Source organism: Balaenoptera acutorostrata, chromosome 14 (assembly GCF_949987535.1).
Source record: "Balaenoptera acutorostrata chromosome 14, mBalAcu1.1, whole genome shotgun sequence".
Classification (NCBI taxonomy): Eukaryota; Metazoa; Chordata; class Mammalia; order Artiodactyla; family Balaenopteridae; genus Balaenoptera; species Balaenoptera acutorostrata.
The window spans coordinates 14,972,305-14,994,241 of NC_080077.1; positions in this window are offsets into that span (position 1 = coordinate 14,972,305).

Sequence of the window (21,937 nt, forward strand, 5' to 3'; positions counted from 1 at the left end):
ATCCAACCATTTTGCTGCCTTCTCCTATTGTTATGAATAATTTTTCTGAAGGTTCTTTAAGATTTTCTACGTAAATAAGAATATAATTTGAAAATGATGGAATTATTTCTTTCCAATCTTTATGCTTGAAACTATAGTTCTCATGATTTTTGCTTCATATATTTTGAGGCAGTTTAATTAGGTGTATACATGTTTAGAATGTACTACATCTTCCTTGTGAGTTGAAACTTATGTACTGCCTCTCTCTGTTACTAATAATGATATCTGTCTAAAAGTGAGTCTTGTCTGACGTTTATAGCTCTACCAGCTTTCCTTTGGTTAATATTTGTACATTTTCTCTATCTTCTTATTTTTCTGGTTTTGTGTGTTTTTATGCTTCAGATATGGTCATATGAAAAACTAAGTCTGGCATATTTATGATCTAATTTGATAGTTCCTTTGAATGGGCAAATTTAATCCACTGGTAGTTATTGTAATTAGTGATACATTTGTAAACCTTTCTATCATCTTATTTTATTCTTTCAATTTGATTCTGCTTTCTGTTTCTTTTTAGTCCTTTCTTATTTTTTTTTCTTCCGCCAACAAGTTAAGAATTAAGCATAATCTCACATCCCTTAATCTTTCCCCTACATCTTCATCAACTCCCTTAATGTTGACTTGATCTAGCATTTTAAGCCTGGATAATTATGAATAAACCTTCTCTTTTTTTATTCTTTGGTATTGATTATATCTTTAAGTCAACAAATTTTACCAAGATGCTTGATCATCTTTACTTCACACATCTCTGTGGGTGTGAAGGTGAAGAGTCTTGAGTACCAGAAATTACAATTACTTCCTGCCCCACCAAACACCTCCTCGTGTCTGCATTCATCCTCAGCTACCTACAGGCAGGCAGCGTTAAGACGAGGCGGTCCTTAAATTACAACCCACCCCCTCCTCTTTCCCTCAACTGCCTACTCTCCCAGGCAGCTTACTCACTGCCTGGACTTTACTTCTGAGGATACACACCCCAGCAGTCTGAGCGGCAGCTGCGGGGGCAGACTCTGAATGCTCCAGGCAAAAGCAGGACTCTAAAAACTCATCATTTCTATTTTATCATCCCACAGCCACACCTGGCTGCAGCCATCACCCCAACAAACACACACACACCTACACACATCAGTTCAAACCAATCCTCCCAGTTTTTTTCTGAATCTTAATGTTTTCCTTCTATGATCTGTCCCGATGTGAAAGATGAGAACCAGTGGTCACTGCTAGTTCAGCATCTTGTAAGAACTCAAATCGTAGAAAACTTTATGTACAGAAATGTGCATCACAGGATCTTTATAACACTGAAACAGTTCTTTTAATCCATAGTAAAGTTTTAAATAAATAAATTTGATATATCCATAAGATAGAACACAATATAGCCATTAAATTATGTTGTAGAAAAAACATCAAATGATGTGGGAAAATAGTTTTAATGGCTGATAAGTTTTTTAAAAATCAGTTGACAAAACTAGCTTGCAATATGATTTGAATTCTCTCTCTCTCTCTCTCTCTCTCTCTATACACACACACACACACACACACACACACACACACACACACAAACACATGTTCACATACAAATAGATATAGTAGAATGCATGTAAATAGTGGCAAAACCTGAGAAGGTCTGTAGTTCAGTTGATAGTATTTTACCAATGTCAATTTCCTTATTTTAATAATGGTTATGTGAGATGTTACCATCGGGGAAAGCTAGGTAAAGGTTACATGGGAACTCTCTGTATTGTTTTTGTAACTTCCTGTGAGTCTAAACTTATTTTAAAATAAAAGGTTTTGTAAAGTATACGTTGTAACAGAACTTTTTATGGGGGGAGGGGTCCTGCTTAGCAGCCGTTCCTCCTTTCTGAGATCACTTGATTTCCCTTTGGAGGGTAAAAGTGTAAATATTACCCCACTGTGCACAGACAGTCTTGATGGAGTCCTAATCCAAGAGGCTTTCAAACTGCCAAGCCAAACGCATCCACAGCACCCATCACAGATGACTTCAGCAAGAAAATTCCTCTCAGAGCCAAGGCCTAGAGACACAATCCAAGCTGGTCAAATCAGACCCTCTCTCCAGGGACTTTTCTTCTGACCAGAGCGATGCAGCAAAGGAAGATGGTCGGAGGCTCTTCATTCCCAAGTGCCCAAATAGCTCTTGTTGTCCTGGTCCTCCCGTGGCTGTTACTCTATGATCTACGTGGCACCCATCCAACATAATCCCTTTTTGTTTGAGTTTACTGAAGCCAGTAAACAAAGAACTATAACTGAATAAATGGTGTCTTACCCATGCCCATTTTAAATAAACAAGTGAATTTGTCCTCCTGTGAACTCCCTTCAAATTAGGAACAATTGGTCACAGATTCTCATTTCTTTGAATAATAGCTCTAATTAAAATTTTTCCCAACTCTGCCAAAATTTAATAGATTCTTCCCATTTCTGTCTCTGGGGTCTCCAGACTGATACTTTCACAGAGCGCTTTTGTCTACCAGCTCAGTTTTTTGGCCAGACAGTCTTAAGATCATTGGTTTCACCTCAGGGAAATTCTCTGTCAAAACTAAAACACTTGTGCTCACAATTCTCTGCAACATTATTTAGACAAAGGACATCAATAGATTGATCACAGGTAAAACTACAGACTTTGGAATCAAACTGAGCTGACTGGAAGTCTGTCTTCACTGTGTGCTGGTGTTCATAGCTTGTGCAACTTACCTGACTTCTTTGAACTTCTGTTTTCTCCTTCAAAAATAAAAGGTAATATCATTATCTTGTGGATTATTTGGAGTATTAAGTAAAGAGTTTCTGTAATGCCCCCTGAAACTGTGTCAGGCACAAAGCAGATAGTCACTAAACCTTTGGCTGTGCATCAAACAACTCAAGGAAGAAGAATAAAAAAAAAAACAAGAAGAGGAAGAAGAGGAAAAAGAAAAGGAGAGATGAAAAGGGGAGAAATGTGCTCCTTCTTCTCACATAAAGACAGAAGAATTAGAATGCTTTATGTTTTCGTATGACGTTATATACATCTTCTCTTTGTATCCTCACAACAGACTCATGAAATAGACAAAGCGAGTATTCTTTTTCCTGCTGTAATGAGGAGAAACTAAGGCATTGTGCTGAGTTAGGGGCAGAGCCAGGCCCAGAACTAAAGTTCTGACCCAGGCTCTGTGATGTCCTCTGCCTGGTCCACATTTTTTAGAACATTTATAGATGACACCTACAACTGCCTAGTCCAGAAATATCTCCCTCCCATGCCAAAAATCAAGATAAGACTGTCACTGGTATTATAACCTGAACAATCTCTTAGGCTATGTGGGCAAAAGAAAAAGTTTTATATGTGCAGAAAAATAACAGTTATGAAAATTGTCCCCTAGTCAAGTCATAAAATCAAGACAGCAATCTGCATAATAGTTCAGACTATGTTACCTAGTGTACTGCAGTGTTATTCAATAAGCACTTGATTGTGTGACAGTGTCAGGCCAGGACAAAATAATATGTATATTTCATGATGTATCATTATGAGCTGCATCAGCTCTCAAATCAACACAGGCATTTGATGTGTGACAGTATTAGGCCAGGACAAAATCTGACTTCTTAGTTCTCCTCTGCTGGAGAAGAGATGGCCTTGTAAAAAATTCTCCCTCCATGTTCTGTATTTTGTGATTTCAATAATATCCCATTTAGGGTAGAAAAAGCAAATAATTCTAGCAAATGTATCACCACAGTAAAGTATAACAATGAACAGGAGACACCTACATTCTACCACAGAATAATAGCTGGCTCTCATCACAACTTCAGTAATACAATGAAGAGTCTGTAGTGAACTTATCAAAATGTTTAATCTATAAGTGGAGGTACAATTCAAGGTAGACTCATAAAATGTTTGGTTTGAAAAAGCATTAGAAATTATTACCTTAACCACCATCCCCTTTCTCCATTTTTAGATCATGAATCTGAAGATCAGAGAGGTTAACTTTCCAAGCTAACGAAGACACACCAAGTAAGATGGTAGAAAGATTTCAAGATTTGGAACCTGGAATATGAATTGTGTCTCTACATCATGCCATTTCTATCACCTTTCTTATGTCATTTAATAATCTACACATAAGCTATAATAATTTATATTTTGGAATTTGGGGGGGAAATAGTCCAATTGTTTTCTCATAGTAAAATGGTATAAAGATAAAAAATAACAAAAATAATACCTATATCTTAGGTTGTAATGAGAATTAACCAACATGCCCTTTGTATTAAAAAGCACTTTGTAAACTGTAAATTTCCATGCAAATGTCAGTTATTAGTAATAGGATGCTGAGTGGTAGACATTTCTTACTGCTTTCTCAAATTGCTGGATTCTTCTAAGAGTTTTTAAAAGGGCAAGATTGTCTTATTCATCACTGTATCCTCAAAATCTATCACAGTGCCTGGCATATAGAAGGCAGTAAACAAATTTGTATGTTTTTTTAAATAACTAGATAATTACATAGACAGTGTGATGAATGTTGGAATTTGTTGAAAAGGATACTAATAAACTGTGAACAGGTTGGGAAGGGTGGAGGGGTGGAAACAATGGGATACCACTAAGGCAGTATTCAGAGGAAAATTCAGAGCCCTTAAATGTATTCATTAGAAAACCAAAAAGACTAAAAATAAATGAGATAAGATTTCAGCTCAAGAAATTGAAGAAAACAAAATAACATCTCCAAAAAAAAAAAGTAGAAGAAAGAAATGAATAAATAAAAATGCAGAAATCAATAAATTTGGAAATAAAACTAAATGAGAAATTTTAAATTGTTGGCCAGTAATACTTACAGCTTTTCTTTGAAAAAAAATAACAAAACAGGTAAATAGGCATAAGAGTATTAAGAGGTACTCTCTACAAGACTTGCTTTTTTCTATCCTCTCACTGCAATACTCTCCCCCAAATACTGTGCTCACACAAAGTGCCCCTCCCTCCGCAACCCTGCAAAATGAGCATCAGAATAGCCCACTCCACTGGCTGTCACCACCATCTCCGATGCTCAGGGGAGACTAGCTCAGCCAAGGTGGAAAGTTCTCTGACATCACTGTATCTTGAAGGCTGTGAAAGGACAGTGCCCAGAAATAGAGGCAAAGATGGCCAGTGGGAGGGTGGGGACCACTGAGGATTCCCTCATTGCTGAGACACCTCTGCTGAAGTTCTGAGGGTGAAGCAAACGATATCACAGTGATCTCTGGTGTTGACATAGTAATGAACCATCCTTTGCTGAACTTCACCAGAAAAAATTCTTATAAAAAGTACATCAGGGCTTCCCTGGTGGCGCAGTGGTTGAGAATCTGCCTGCCAATGCAGGGGACACGGGTTCGAGCCCTGGTCTGGGAAGATCCCACATGCCGCGGAGCAGCTGGGCCCATGAGCCACAACTACTGAGCCTGCGCGTCTGGAGCCTGTGCTCCGCGACAAGAGAGGCCGCGATGGTGAGAGGCCCGCGCACCGCTATGAAGAGTGGCCCCCGCTTGCCACAACTAGAGAAAGCCCTCGCACAGAAACGAAGACCCAACACAGCCATAAATAAATAAAGAATCCTGGTCAAAAAAAAAAACAACAACAACAAACTCATTTGCCCTTTAAATAAATAAATAAATAAATAGATAAATAAATAATAAAAAATAAAAATAAAAAGTACATCAACCATTACATAAAATTAACCAAAGCTAGATGCCAGGAGATGAAACAATGCAGAATAAAACCTTTACAAGCAGAGATGTGGAAAAAAGCAAGCACAAAAGCACATGGGACTAATAATACTCACACTAACAATAGGTAGCACTTACCTGTACCGGACACGATTCTAAGTTCTTTACATGCATTAACTCTTTTAAATGTCACAGTGTTGCATGGTAGGTACGATTAGGAACTCCATTTTACAAATAAGAAGCTGGGGCAGAACAGTTCATTTATTTTCTCTTGTTCACAATGCTCATAAACGGTGGAGGATTTGGATACATACCTTCTAGCTCCAGAATCTATGCTCTTAGCCACTATAAATAACCCCAGTAATTAAAAAACAAACAAACAAACATGAATCTAGATGGCAATAGGATACCTTGACTCAGTAAATGATTTTATTTATGGATGGTTTTAAACATTAAAAAATAATTTTATTTATGGAAGTTTTTAATGATTTTATTTATGGATGGTTTTTAAAAAGAAAAATATTAATGAATCTGGCTAGATTGATAAAGTGCCATGATAACTGGCTATTGCTCTTCCTTATCCACAGAACATCAAGATTTAGACAAATAATTGATATCACCTTGAGTTCTATACATTTATTTGATTTCTATCTATTTGTACTAGAGGCTTTTTTTTAAATTTCATGTAGTCTATCCAAAATAAAACATCAACTTTTAAAAAGTGGGATAAAAAAGGTGATAATACAGAAATTTTGAAAAGTAAGGGCAGACTACATAAAAATTAGTAGTAAGAAAATTGAAATCTACACAATGCGGCTGAACTTCTAAAAATAATATGATTTATCAATATCGATATAAGAGTAAATGAACTTAAACATACCAGTAACCATAGAATAAATTAGAAAGTTAAAGTCTTCCTCCTAAGAAAAGCACTGGGTCCAAATAGTTTTACAGGTAAAATGTATAAACCTCTCAAGCAACAGATCTATATAAACAGGCATCTCCTAGACCAGGAGTCAGGAAACTGCAACGTAGGTTGGCCTGTCACCTGCTTCTGTAAATACAGTTTTATTGAAACACACACCCAGTCATTTGCGTATAGGATTTGGCTGCTTTACTGCTATAAAGGCAGAGTCAAGGGGGTGCGAGAGGCCTAAACTACTTACTCTGTGACCCTTTACAAAAAAACTCTTCCTAGAGGGAGGAAATCCAATGGCCAATAAATATATGCGGTAGCCATAAAAATGCACCACTCAGATCTGCTGTGGGGAGCATACCTGACAGATTTCCTGGCTGCTGAGTTCATACCGAGGCCACGATTCCCATGGGCTGCTTCAAGCCAGTGGCTGAGCAAGAGGGCTGCTGGGTACAGGATTCCTGTGAGGCACGCGCACTGGACTCCTCTGACAGGTGACTTTGGTTCAAAGGCTCCACATGGGCCTGGGTGAAGCGTTCTAAGAACTGCACTGTGGTCTGAGAGTCTGGTTCCCCAGCCCTCCTCTTCCCCTGCTCTCCTCCAACCTGCATGGCAGTCCGACAGCTTCTACCACATCCATTGCTCTCTCCCCTTTTTCCTTCACAGGCATGTTCCCTAATAAACTTCTTGCACATCTAATCTAGTCTTAGTGTCTGCTTCTCAGAGGACCTGAACTAGCATGACATGTAAAAATTGCTACCCTTATCTCTTCTTGCATTAGGAAAATGCAAAATAAAACAACCACACACCATGTTCACTCAGATTAGCAAACTTTCTAAATTGGACACTATCATTTGTTGATGACTGAGGAGAGACTGATTTTCCCATAATCTACTGAAAGTGAATTGGTTCTGCCATGTAAGAAAGCCATTTGAAAAGTGAGTGCACACTTTAACCCAGCAATGCTGCATCTCTGTAATCGTCCTAGAGGAGTACTTGAAATATATACAATAACACACGTATAAGGTGTTTCATTGCAAGGCTGTTTATAATTATGAAAAATTGGGAATATCCAACAGTATGATTAAATAAATTATGAAATATCTATGTCATGAAATACCACGCAGGATATCATGAGAGGGAAGATAGATCTACATGTATTGAAAGATCTCTAGACATCCTAGTAAGTGATGAAAGCAAGATGTAGAGTAATACATACCATGTAATACCATTTATGTTTAAAACTCCCAGAAACCTCTCTCCCTCTCTCTCTCTTTACACACACACACACACACACACACACACACACGTATATATATAAATATATACACACGTATATATATTTATAAACTAATTATCAGTTTATTGTATTTAGGTAGAGGAATGAAATTAGGAGTGGTGAAGGAAATTTTAGCTTTACCTGATTTTTTGTTAATATTCACATGGAGAATCTATTCATATATTATTTTCATGGGAAAAATCTATATTTTAAAAAATTCAAGTCATAGCAATTCTTCTTTCTTTCTATGGGCTGCTGGGCAATATCGGCGGCTCCCTGAACACTGCACATAATGGCATGTATTCCATAGGTAGGATCTAGAAACTCCTCCAAAGAGCAAGGTTGAAAAGAAATCACATTATCTGGAGGTTCTGTTTCTATTAATTCAACAGAAAAGCCTGCATGGTTATCAGTGAAGAATCCATAAAAGACTACTTCCAGTAAACTTTCTAATAGATAAGAGACAACTCATTCATGATAGATGGATAGATTGATAGACAAGAAGAAATACAAACACGTATATTCAGTAGTTATCTAGATGTATCAAAATATACATCACACTATTGTTTGTCATTTGCAGTCAGTGTGACCCAGACTAAGCATCAAAGAGAAAAACCTGCTGTGTTTTCGGAGCAGGTTTTACAAAGGGAACTGACAGGTCACGAAGAGCTGTAAGAATCAAACTGTCTTCCTTTGAACGTGGTAACTACTTCTGTCCTCAAGACTCATAACTAGATAAAGCATTTTGTGAAGACCAAGCTTGGAACCAAAGAACCTCACCTAGGCCAAATGCCAGTTCTTTTTCCACTTAGCCTCACTTTCATAGGACCCACTTACTGAAGATGAGACAGTTTATTTATCTGCCCAGAGTTATCCATCTAATCCTAATATCTCTCCAGTGAAACCTTTTAATACTACATGAGCTGGACGTCAATTCCAAAGAGCAGCCGGAGTGCAGGTTTTGGCTTCCTCTTCGAAAAAAACAATACCTCTAATCGTTAAGTTCTTGTCACCCTTAGCGCCCTCTTCCATATTAGACTGTGGAGTAAACCGTGGAATCATGTAAGCAACAATGTTTTCTTAGTGCTTGGGGTTTTATGGCTGTTGATAGCAAACTAAGAGACCACTGGTTGTTATGAATCAATCTGAGTCCCAGGATTGGGGACTTGGGGTTCTGTAGGAGCCTCGAGTAAGGTCTAAAAGGACTAGCGGGTTACTGCAGGCTGGCCATCTAGAAGTGAAGTTGGTCCACAGTCTTGCCCCTTTACCCACTTCTGCCCTGTCTACAGTCAGAATGTGCCTGTAGGGATACGTAAATGTAAGTGTCCTTGGCCTAAGGCCAACAACGATATAGAGAAAGAATGTCAACAGAAAGATACTGTAGCCCAGGGCACCCCGTACCAAAGCAAGGCTCACTCCCACCTCCTAGCACCATAGCCTTAACTTACCTGTGCCTCTGCATTCCACGGGTTCGCCTGTCTCTGCCAGCAGGACTTGGCATTCCTCCCTTTGCTGTACCAACACAATCTTGTTTGTGCATCATGTTAGTTTACTTAATATAACAATGACTAACATCTCCTGAGTCCCAATCATAGGCGAGGCACTTTCCACCGGTGTTCTTATTTAATCCTCACAACAACCCCATGAGACAAGCATTACTTTTCGTCCCATTTTACTGCTAAAGATAAGAGTGATACATTGCCCAAGATCAGCTTAAAAGTGGTGAATGAAGACTCAGCTCCGATCTCTTTGCTTTCAAACCCCAAGCTCCCAACCACTATGTAATAAGATCTCTAATGTCTTAGCACCACAAGTTGGTCATCAAATGACATTTAAGATTGTTTCTGACAAATCCAATTACATGGAAACCTTAGAGTGTTAAATCAGTTTACATTCATTCATCCAAGAAACATTTACTAAAGTTCTGCTGTGTCTCATTTCAGATGCAACAAAGATTCAAGCATCAGGAAGATAATACATCTCAGGAACTCATAGCCTAGCAGAGGAGACAGACACAAAAATAACCATAATACAATGAGATAGAAGCAAAACAATGGAAAGACACTGACAATTCCCCTCTTCTCTCCAAAATTTTCCTATTTCTCAGCCTTAATTAGGTTACCTATTCTTTGATAATTTTCATAACTACATTTTTGCAGCTCACAAAGATTTTTTATTATAATCTCTTTCATATAAAATTATCAGATTTTTTAAAGAACCAACAACTTACCAATTCTTTGCCCAAAATTTGATTCTGGGACTTCCCTGGTGGCGCACTGGTTAAGAATCTGCCTGCCAATGCAAGGGACACGGGTTCGAGCCCTGGTCGGGGAAGATCCCACATGCCGCGGAGCAACTCAGCCCATGTGCCACAACTACTGAGCCTGCGCGCCTAGGGGCCGTGCTCCGCAACAAGAGAAGCCACCGCAGTGAGAATCCCATGCACTGCAACAAAGAGTAGCCCCGCTTGCCACAACTAGAGAAAGTCCGCGGGCAGCAATGAAGACCCAACGCAGCCAAAAATAAATACATAAACAAATTTTTAAAAAAATGAAACTAAAAAAAATTTGATTGTGATAGCTAATGTCTATTTGTTCTTAAAGTTTTTAAATGTTTTTGTTTACACAATGCTAAGATTAATTTAAATCTCCCAAAGGTTATTACCTTTAAAAATTGTTATGGGAAAAAAATTTGCAAACTACATAGCTGACAAAGTATTGTTATCCAAAATATAAAAAGAACTCTTAAAAATCAAGAAGAAAACAAACAAACCAATTTAAAAATTGAGCAAAAGATCTGAACAGACACCTCACCAAAGAAAATATACAGATAGCCAATAAACATATGGAAAGATGCTCCACGTTATTTGTCATTAGGAGATTATAAATTAAAACAACAATGAGATACCAGTACACACCTATTAGAATGACCAAAATCTGGAACACTGACAACACCAAATTCTGATAAGGATTCGGAGCAACAGGAAATCTCGTTCATTACTGGTGGGAATGCAAAATGATACAACCCCTTTGGAAGACAGTTTGGCAGTTCCTTGCAAAACTAAACATTCTCTTACCATATGATCTAATAATCATGCTCCTTGGTATTCACCCACATGAGTTGAAAATGTATGTCCACACAGAAAACTACACACAGATGTTTGTAGCATAACTGCCAAAACTTGGAAGCAAACAAAATGTCCTACAAGTAGGTGAATCAATAAATAAACTGTGGTACAGCCAGACAATGGAATATTATTCAGCACTAAAAAGAAATGAGCTGTCAAGGCAGCAAAATACATGGAGGAAACTTAAATGCATGTTACCAAGTGGAAGAAGCCAATCTGAAAAGACTATATACTGTATGATTCCAACTCTATGACATTCTGGAAAGCGCAAAACTATGGAGACAGTAACAAAGATCAGTGGTTTTTGGGGGTTGAGGAGAGGGAGGGGAGGGTTGAATAGGCAGACCACAGAGGACTTTTAGGTCAGTGAAACTACTCTGTATGATACTATACTGATGGATACATGTCATTATACACTTGTCAAAACCCACAGAATGTACAACACCAGGAGTTGTAAAGCTATGGACTTTGGGTGATAATGGTGTAAATGTAGGTTCATCGATTGTAACAAATGTACTTCTCTAGTATAGGATTGTCACAGTGGTGAGGCTGTGCATGTGGGGAGAAGAGGTTATGTGGGAAATCTCTGTACCTTTCACTTAGTTTTGCTGTGAACCTAAAATGGCTCTTAAAAATAAATTCTTTTTTTTAATGTTCATTCAAAATTGATTGTTTTATCTATTCCATCCTAGTCATGGATTAAATGTATTTTCCCCAGAAGATTTATAATCCTCTCCAATGTCCAAATCACTCAAGTCATTTCATCTAAATGCAATGAATAAAAAGGGGTTCAGCAAGGGAAGCTGAGTCACTGAGACACAGCAGTGTTTGGTAGATGTACTTCGGTTGGCCCATGTAGAAAGAGTAAGTCGCATGTCACATCTACTCAGCAGCCACAGTGCAAACAGGCTTTCATCCCTTCAAATACAATAACATTCAACATTATTTGGTCAACTTCTTAGAGCTCTCCAAAATAAACTGAGTCCTTACCCTACTCTTCTTACTAACCACATGTTTTGGAAAAACACCATTAGGGTGCAACTGGCACTGACATTTTCCAAATAAAACATTTATTTCTGACAATATAAATTGTCTTATTTTTCTGTTGTAAACACTGGTTTTGTTGGCAAATGGAAATGTGAGTAGCAATTATTGTGGTGAGGCAGTTGGAGTGTCTCTGGGTTTTTTCGTATTTCCACAGGCCCAAGGCCACAGTGATGGCTTTCCCATCAGGCCTGAGTCCTGGCAACTCCCTTAGGTGCCTTCTGATGGACTTCTTGGCAACAGGACATAAGCCCACAATGTAGATGTGCTACTCTGAGCTCTTTGAAAACTCTTCTCTTTCCCCACAGCTGTCCATTTGCCATTGCGATTATAGTATTCGTGCTGCATTTTTATTACTATAGGTTTCATAAAAGGTGATGTTTCACAGTATTATGCAGACATGACAGAGGATGCTCCAATCATCCATTGCTGCATCGCAAACCAGCCCCAAAACATCAAGGGTCCAAAACAATACTAATTTATTAATCTCATGATTCTGTGGGTTCTGTTCATGACTGGAACCCCCCAGGTGGTTGCACTCAGCTGGAAAATTGGCCCAGGGTTAGGCTCACCCAGAACACTGGGATGGCTGGGCCTCTCTCCCCGTGGGGTCTTAGAATCTCTCTCCAAGAAGACTAGCCGAGTCTGGTCTCTCTTGCATAGCATCTGGGTTTCAAGAGGGTAAGTCCCAATATGCAAGTGTTTATCAAACCTCTGGTTATATTACGCCCACTGACGTCCCATTGTCCAAAGCAAGTCACAGAGCCAAGCCCGGAGTCATTGTGGAGTGGAGAAGGATTGGACAAGGGCATCAATACCAAGAGGCATGATTCACTAGTGGCCATCCATGGAACAGTCCACCCAGAGGGAGGAAAAACATCAGTCTTTGATGATAGTGATTTAACCTAGGAACAAAGTTATTCAATATGAAAACATGATGACTGGACATAGTAAGGGCTTAATAGTAATAATAATTTAATTACTATAATAATAACTAATATATATATAGACAATTATGCTATACCAGACATTGGACTAAACATTTTGTGTTATTATTTAACTTAACTCATAGCAACTGTAGAAGACTTGGTACCATTGTGAATCCTCATTTTACAGAGGAGAGAACCGATGCCCAAGTATGGAAGCAAACAGTAAAACGTAGGGTTCAGATGAGAATCCAGTGCGCACAACTCCACACCCATGTTCTTAATCCCCACGTTATCAGACTTCTAAGCAAACGGTACAGAAGTCCCCACGATGGTGGCAGTAGCATGTCTTTTAAAAACCACCTTTAACATCCAGTTGAAGTCAATCGTCCTAACTCCCTAAGCAGTGAGTCCGGGTGAGCTCCTGTCTACACAAAGATCTCTGCTGAGCAGACACCTTTCTTTCTTGGCCGCGCCCCTAGACTTCCGAGTCACCGGCTAATCCGCATACACGGATGAAGTTCCCACTCTCCTCCAGGACAGGGCACAGCCTGGCCAGGCCTCCACCTCCAGGGCCTGGCAATAGCCTCCTCCTCGGAGGCGGCAGAAGAACGCGGGGGGAATAACACTGGTTAGACCACCCAGCGCCCAAGGGAGCCACCTGACACTAGTCCCGTAACTTCCTTTAGACCGTTTCTTCAGCTTTAAAGTGAGGCTAGTAACAGGGTCTGCCTCAGAGAGTTTAGGAGAAGATTAAATTAGATAAAGCTTACAAAGCAGTCTCTGGTGCATAAATAAATGGTTACTATTGGTGTTAAGATTAAGTGCTTTTCAGAACTTTTTTGCAACTCATCACATATGCTGCGAGGAGCGTCTCAGGGGCTCTGTCATCTCTGCGGAGGACCTTCTAAGGACTATCAACAGAGCCACGTAGACCGTATGTTAGCTTACTTATAAGAAACAATCAGGGCTTCCCTGGTGGCGCAGTGGTTGAGAATCTGCCTGCTAATGCAGGGGACACGGGTTCGAGCCCTGGTCTCGGAAGATCCCACATGCCACGGAGCAGCTGGGCCCGTGAGCCACAACTACTGAGCCTGCGCGTCTGGAGCCTGTGCTCCGCAACAAGAGAGGCCGCGACGGTGAGAGGCCCGCGCACCGCGATGAAGAGCGGTCCCCGCACCGCGATGAAGAGTGGTCCCCACTTGCCGTAACCAGAGAAAGCCCTCGCACGAACCGAAGACCCAACACAGCCAAAAATAAATAAATAAATAAATAAATAAAGTAGCTATAAAAAAAAAAAAGTCAAAAAAAAAAAAAAAAAAAAAGAAACAATCAAAGAAAAGTTTTAAATAAGCTACTTGACTTAGCTGGGGGAAAAAAAAATAAAAGAGCAATGTGATTCTCAAAAGCATGTGGGTCACGTCTCCCAAAGTCATATATTATATATCCTCTTGGTTTATATGTCAGCTCAACCTCTGTACTGAGGGTAATAAAAATTAAATTGCATCGGTGAAGAATCACATTGAAATGTGCTCTTTTTAATCTAGTATTTTACTTAATTTTATGTATTTTTGCTAAAAGAGGAAAAATTCAAAAACAAATACTGAGTTAAGAGTCCAATGTTTCAAGAGGCATAAACACTTTGTAGACGTTCTCCCCGTGTTTTACCAGCTTAGCTTTCCTCACAGTGCTGCAACCAGACACAACTAAACTCCCTTATATATGACAGGCCGTTGTATTAAGTTTACAGAATGGAGGTACCTAGGGAAGTCTTTTAGGTTACTTACAAATTCTTCCAGTTAGTTGCTTTAAACGTTATCACAAGTAAAAGGAAAGCACGAAAGATATGACACTGAAATAATGCCAGCAAATTATCTTCACAATTCCAAATTGCTTGTAGATATCATTGCCCTATAAAAAGCAAAGTGTGTCTTAGAAAGCTTTTGGATAAAATGGGCAGCTCAAGTACCCATTAGAATGTCTCTTTTTCTAAAGAGGGTAAAATTTCAGTCTTCCTAATAAAGTCTGTTGTGAGTATTTTCTCACTTATACTCACCTTGAACAAATAATGAAAGCAACAGAGACATTCTGGTACAGTAAGAAAAGCAAGAGCTGTACGTCGGCCAGAACTGAGTGCAAATTCCACATTCTTCTACTTGCTGGTTTAACAACCTTGGGTGAGCCCCTCTTAATCACTTTAACCCTCTTTCCCCTCATCTGTAAAAATGAGAATCACGGTTCCTCCTTTAAGGACTGTTGTGAGGATTATAGGAGTTGCTGTAGATGAAAATCCTTTGCACACTGTCTGGCACAGAATAGGCATTTATTAAATGTTTATTTTTTCTGTCTTCTCAATAGACTTTTCTTTTTCAAACCAATTACCTTCAAACCTACACTGCATTAGAAAAAAGTCCTTATTGAAAGCCTCAATCATTGGCAAATGTAAGCTTTGACCTAAAAGCTCTACATTAAGGGATTAAATTCTTTACAAACCTTACCAGTGAAATTAACAATCACCTTCCAAACATGGGGCAGGTGAACTACTCATACACTTCACGTTCAATATGCACTGTCACACTCTGAGAATAAATCATCAGATTTTACACCTACTTGCATAACCAGGAACTTAATTAAAGCCAACTAACATTTTCTAGGAGTACAACAGTTGATTCACAACTGCATTTGCCATCAAGACTGCCTTGTGAGCTTAATCCCTCCTCTACTAAAAATTATAAGGTACCAATCACTCTTTTGCTCTGTTTTCCCAGGTAAGTGTCAATCAGGTCATTAAGCACACAGAGCTATTACAATGTAACCATTTTCAAAAGGAGAAACTGCTGTCCCAAGAACTAGAACCCGCTCTCCTGATTCTCAGTCCACTGTACACTGTATCAGATTATTAAGTCTTTTCTGTGAGCAGCCTTAAATCCTTTTTGTTAATTCAGGGACAGGGGAGGGAACAGAGTAGAGTAGATATGGTGGATTGGCACTCAATATCCATTTCTCCCTTCTTGTGGTGCAATATTTTTCAAACTGCCAGTTGCCATCCATTAGTCATGAAGTCAACTTGGTGGGTCAAGACCAACATTTCTTTCTTTTTTTTTTTTTTAATTAATTAATTAATTAGTTATTTGTTTGTTTATTTTTGGCTGTGTCGGGTCTTCGCTGCTGCTCATGGGCTTTTCTCTAGTTGCAGCGAGCGGGGGCTACTCTTCATTGCGGTGTTCAGGCTTCTCATTGTGGTGGCTTCTCGTTGCGGAGCACGGGCTCTAGGCACACAGGCTTCAGCAGTCGTGGCTTGCGGGCTCTAGAGCGCAGGCTCAGTAGTTATGGCGCACGGGCTTTGTTGCTCCGTGGCATGTGGGATCTTCCCAGACCAGGGCTCGAACCCGTGTCCCCTGCATTGGAAGGCAGATTCTTACCTCTACACCACCAGGGAAGTCCCAAGACCAGCATTTCTTAACGGAGTGGAGTAGCCTAGATTAGCATAGAGTTGCACAGCATAGACTAGGATAGAAGCCATCAGGGGGCATCCCATTGTCTTGTGAATATTTTATTTCAGTTAGACATGAATGTGACTGCAGGTATGTGTCAGTCAAATGAATTTTACAGTAGGGTATGTCTTAAAGTTGGAAACACATTGTTCTGGTATGCTTTTCTGTACCTCTGACATTGGGAAGCTAAGTACTCTGTATCCTAGAATCCCTTGAGAAAAGACTCCGGGTATAATTTGTGTTTGGCCAGTCAGATGCCTAAGGGTGCAATTTGGAAGATGGCAGTGGTCACATCTCTACTGCCACAGCTATTTCTCTTAGCAAGCATGTCACAGACACTTTGCATCTTCTGGGGCTTCATTAGCAGAGGGCCCACCATACGGTCATAAGATCCCTGGGTACCAAGAGGCAAGACGCAAGGCATCCATTTCCTGGCCCAGATGGCAGCAGTGGCAGTGAGGTTCTGGAGCTAGCAGCAGTAGGGGAGACACTCTGAAAACCTGAAAACGGTGGCTTCCAGAACGTGGTGATATCGATGAGATTCTGGATCCACTGGCTTCCTGGTTGCAGAGGTAGCAGCAGCTGTCTTGGTGGTTTAGTTCTGTGATGGGCCTCTGGAAATTGCTATGGAAAGTTCAACTTCAAGTCTGTTCCTTCAGCCTTCACATGATTCTACAATCCACTTAAGACCCTGTAATAAATCCCTTCTTGCTTAAGCTACTTGGAATACCATCTATTCCGTACCCTGTTGAAACTGATATGAAATGGAAAAAAAATAAAATATTTTTTGATATTCAACATTATACTGGAATCTAGTTATGAGTCTCTATAGAGAATTCTGGAAAGGAGCAGAAAAATCAAGTAATTTGTGAGTTAGAGATATTTTCAGTTTTGTTTTGTTGTTTTGTGTTTTTCAGGTCTTATATCACCAAGTGATCAATAGTTGTTGATTGACTGATTATAAAAACCACATGTTGGAAAATACCTACATGGTATTTTCATAACTAGTTGCAAGGAGAATGAACGAATCTGTCTTAGGTCAGGCTTCCTGGAAAGACTCTGAGATGGGAATGTGGATGCAGGGAGTTTGTTGAGTTGCACATTCAGAACAAAACCTGTAAGAAAATAAGAAAGCAGAACTGGGCAGAGGAAGCAGTTGTACTGTGATGCGATTACAACAAAGACCTTAGCTGATCTTATTGGGGGAGGGAGGAATTCTGAATCTGAGATGATCCTTCAGAGTGGTCCTGTATTGAGGGCAGAAGACCAGGTATTTGTAGTCCCTCATTGACCAGTCACTGGATTCAATGACTGGGAAGGGTCTGAGACCCAGGGTGAGGTATCCCTTCAGCCAAGGGCAAGTCCTTGCAAGGAACTCAGCTGTGGGTTGTCAGGAGCCGATAGCTCTGGGCAGCTGGAGAATGAGTGCTTCAGTCCTGAAGGGGGGACCTAGGTAGTGAACCACAGCACCTGCTCAGAAGCCAGAGAAGTTTTATCATGTCCTGCAGCTTCCTCCGTGTCTTGTAAATACATTCAGTCCAGTCCATACAGGAAAACAGGAAAGGTATGTTTTCAGTATATAAATGACTTTCAGCATGACTGTAACAATAAAATCTATTTTCCACTTAGCAATACATCCAGCTAAGCATGTTTTTCAAATAGAATTTGTGAGTCTGGAGCCAGAGAGCATGAGTGTAAGCTTTTTGTCCCCTATCTTCTGTTTCCAGATCGACGGTGGATATGATCGGTCCACTTTTGTTTATGGGCCATTACCACTTGGAGTAGTAGAATTTTTTTATGCCATCCTCTACCCTACTTTCTGCTAGGTCAAGAATTAACCACAAGGCAATTTTATGAAAAGGAAAACTCATGAGACCAGGATTCAGGGAACCTCCCTCTTTCTCTCTCTCTCTCCTTCTCTCTCCCTCTCATTTCCTAGGAATAAACATACCTGCCCCATTGTATAGATCAAAACAAAGCAGTGTACATGAAAATAGTGTGGTAAGAATTACAATACATCTGTAAGCTCTTTTTTTTAATTGAAGTATAGTTGATGTACAATGTTTCAGGTGTATAGCAAAGTGATTCAGATATATATATATATATAGATATATATATATATATATTCTTTTTCAGATTCTTTTTCATTGTAGGTTATTACAAGATTTTGAATATAATTCCTTGTGCTACACAATCGGTTATCTATTTTATATATAGTAATGTGCATCTGTTAATCCCAAATTCCCAATTTACAGCTCCCTCCGCCTTTCCCCTTTGGTAACTATGAGTTTGTCTTCTATGCCTGTGAGTCTATAAGCTCTTATCATTAACAGGCACCTGCCCACTTTAAAATTACTCATAGAAATCATCATGCAGTAAGAACCAATCCAATCATCATACAGTTTATGTTTTGGGACATAAAGAGAGGAAGAGCCAGCCCCCTTCAATATTCAAACTCCATTCCATTGGCTGATTCACTCACACATTCAACAAATGCTCATTGAGCATCAACTATGGGCTAAACACTAGATGCACAGTGAACAAGCCTGTAGGAGGCAACATGGCTGAAAGTGAACACTGTGGACCTAGAAGGAAGAGTAGCCCAGCTTTCAGTTCCAGCTTAGGTGGCTATAACCTTCACTTCTCTGAGTCTTGGTGTTTCTTTGCCCATGAAAAGGGATAGAACCATAAGGGATTGTTGTAAATAAGTGCTGGTAGAGTTACGCACAAGACACCATGGAAACCCATAGGTGGGTGACCTAACCCAGCCTCAGAATAGCAGGGAAAATGCTTTGGTGAGTGTAACATCCAAACAGAGACCCTAAGAATAAGCAGGAATCAGTCAAGTGTGGGAAGAAAAGACAGACAGTCCAAAAGGTCAGCAGTTGCAAAGCCCTGGAGGGAAGAAAGCACTGGGGAGACTGCAAACATTGTTTTATAGGAAGTATGGCATCCATAGAGAAGAAGGGGAGGAAGACAGCCCCGGGTGCTGTGCCAGCAAGGCTGGCTGCTATCCAGAGAGCAGAGAGAACAATTGATGGGCAGAAAGCAAGGAGTCATGGGGTCCTATTTGTATTTTTTTAAGTGATCACTCTGACTACAATGGAGAAGGGAGGGGACAGTCCCTCATGCCAGGAACATTAAAGCAGAGACTGAGTGAGTTAGAGATAATAGTGTGTAACCCACTGTGGTGTTAATGGTGTATAATGGTGTATAGTGGTGTTAATGGTGTATAATGGACAGATGAGGGAGAAGGCGGGCGGTGGAACAGACAGGATTTAATCACATTCCCTGAGCTCTTGTAACACCCATGTTCCAAGCTATGCACCTTATATACGTCAACTCACTGAATCATTACAAGGACTCTACGGGGAAAATACTCTTGTTATTCCTGTTATGGTCCTGAAGCACCACAGTGTTCAGAAAGGTTAATCAAGTAGCCCAAGTCACTCACGAGAGCCTGTATTTGAACTCAAGTCTATTTTGCTCATACACTGTGTGTGCCTCCTCCACACCATACTGCTGCATAGATTGCTGTGCAGTTCAGGACAAAGGTCTTACGTAGAGAGATGAAAGCTGGCATCATTACCACATAGATGATCATTAAAGCCATGAGAACAGGAGGAACTGATTAGCAATATTTACAGGCATTGAGTATTCCCTATGTTCCAGGATATTTTCTAAAAGTTTATCATTATTTAATCCTTACAGCAACCTTATAAGAGAGTGTGTTAGTTTCCTAGGGCTTCATTAACAAAGTTCCACAAACTGAGTGGCTTAAACAACAGAAATTTATCATCTCACAGTTCTGGAGGCCAGAAGTGTGACACCAAGGTATTGGCAGGATTGGTTCTTTCAGAGAGTTGTGAGAAACAAACTGTTCCATGCCTCTCTCCCAGCTTCTGGTGTTTTGCTGGCAACGTTTGGCATTCTTCAGCTTGTAGTTACATCACCCCAATCTCTGCCTTCATCTTCACAGGGTGTTTTACCTGTGTGTGTGTGTCTTTCTCTGTGTCCAAATTTCCCCTTTTTATAAGGACACCTAACATACTGGCCTAAGGCCCACCCTAATCACCTTATCTTAACTTGATCATCTATCTGCAAGGACCCTATTTCCAAATGAGATCACATTCATAGGGTACTGAGAGTCAGGACTTTAATGTCTTGGGTTGGTGGGGGGGGGGACACAATTCAACCCATAACGGGTAGATATTTTACATCTGTTTTACAGATGAGGAACCTGAGGCACAGGGAGATAAGTAACTTGCCTGAAGTCAACAGCTAATGCACTGGAGAGTGTATGAAGTATGGGAAAAAGGGACTAAGACAGACCCCAGTGGAACACTTAAAACATCCAAGAGACAGACATGAGACCCCACTTCTGTGACCACAGTAGATGGACCAGAAATGGGTGCCTGATCCAAAGAAAACCTATCTACAGGCTTGTCGCTGCTGGCCTGCAAGGTGACATGGTGTAAAAGTGCTGCTCACACTGAAGAGTGATTGATTAAGCCAACCAAGTTCTACCTCCGGAAGAAAAACACAGAGAGACAGAGCAAGAGCAGTTAATGGTGGGAGCAGAAATGGGAGGTACAGAAAAGCCAGGAAGTGCTAGAAAACATAAAGAAGAGGAAGCCCAGAATAAGCAGAAGCAGATGCTAAAGGTGGAGAGAAGAGTGGAGAGCTGACAATGGTATCAGCAGAAGCAGTAGAAGCAGAGGGAGGGAGAAGTTGAATCATCATGGCATCCAAGGACACCAGCATTCATGGGATGGGTAAGAGAATTCAGCCATGGCAGCTACACGGTACCCTGAAACTGGCACTCTAGTTCCTGGACTAACAACTTGTTCCAGTTTATGGGATGTGTGACTGATCTTCACTGGGTTCTGACTGTGAGGCCAAGATTCCCACCCACAATTATACCCACACTTATCCTTACACAAATCTCTCATTTCAATTTTGTGTCTGATAACCTTAAAATAATCTAACTCAAGCGCCCAGAGAGGCAGGAGAAAAAAGAGTTGAATGTCACAGTATGGGAGTTAATGGAAGAGAATGTTTCAAGAAGGAAATGGTCAATTGTATCAAATGTTACAGAAAGATCAAGTAAGACAAGCACTTTAAAAGGAACAGAGATTTGCTAACAAAAATGTGAGAGCTGGGTAAGTGGAGACAGAAGCCAGGTTGCCATGGATGATGGCATGAATGGGAGGTAAGACCAGAAAGACAGCAATACAAACCACACTTTCAAGTGGTTCTACTGTGAAGAGAGAGAAAAATAAGGCTCTAAGTTGTGGAATAGAAGGAGTGATATTTTTTAAGATGAAAGAGATCTGTACATATTTAAAGGCTGATGGAAATAAGCCACTAATGAAGGCAAGGTTGAAGACAGCTGAGAGAAGAAAACAACTAATGACTAAGATGCTGAAGATGCAAGAGGCCAGGTAGAGG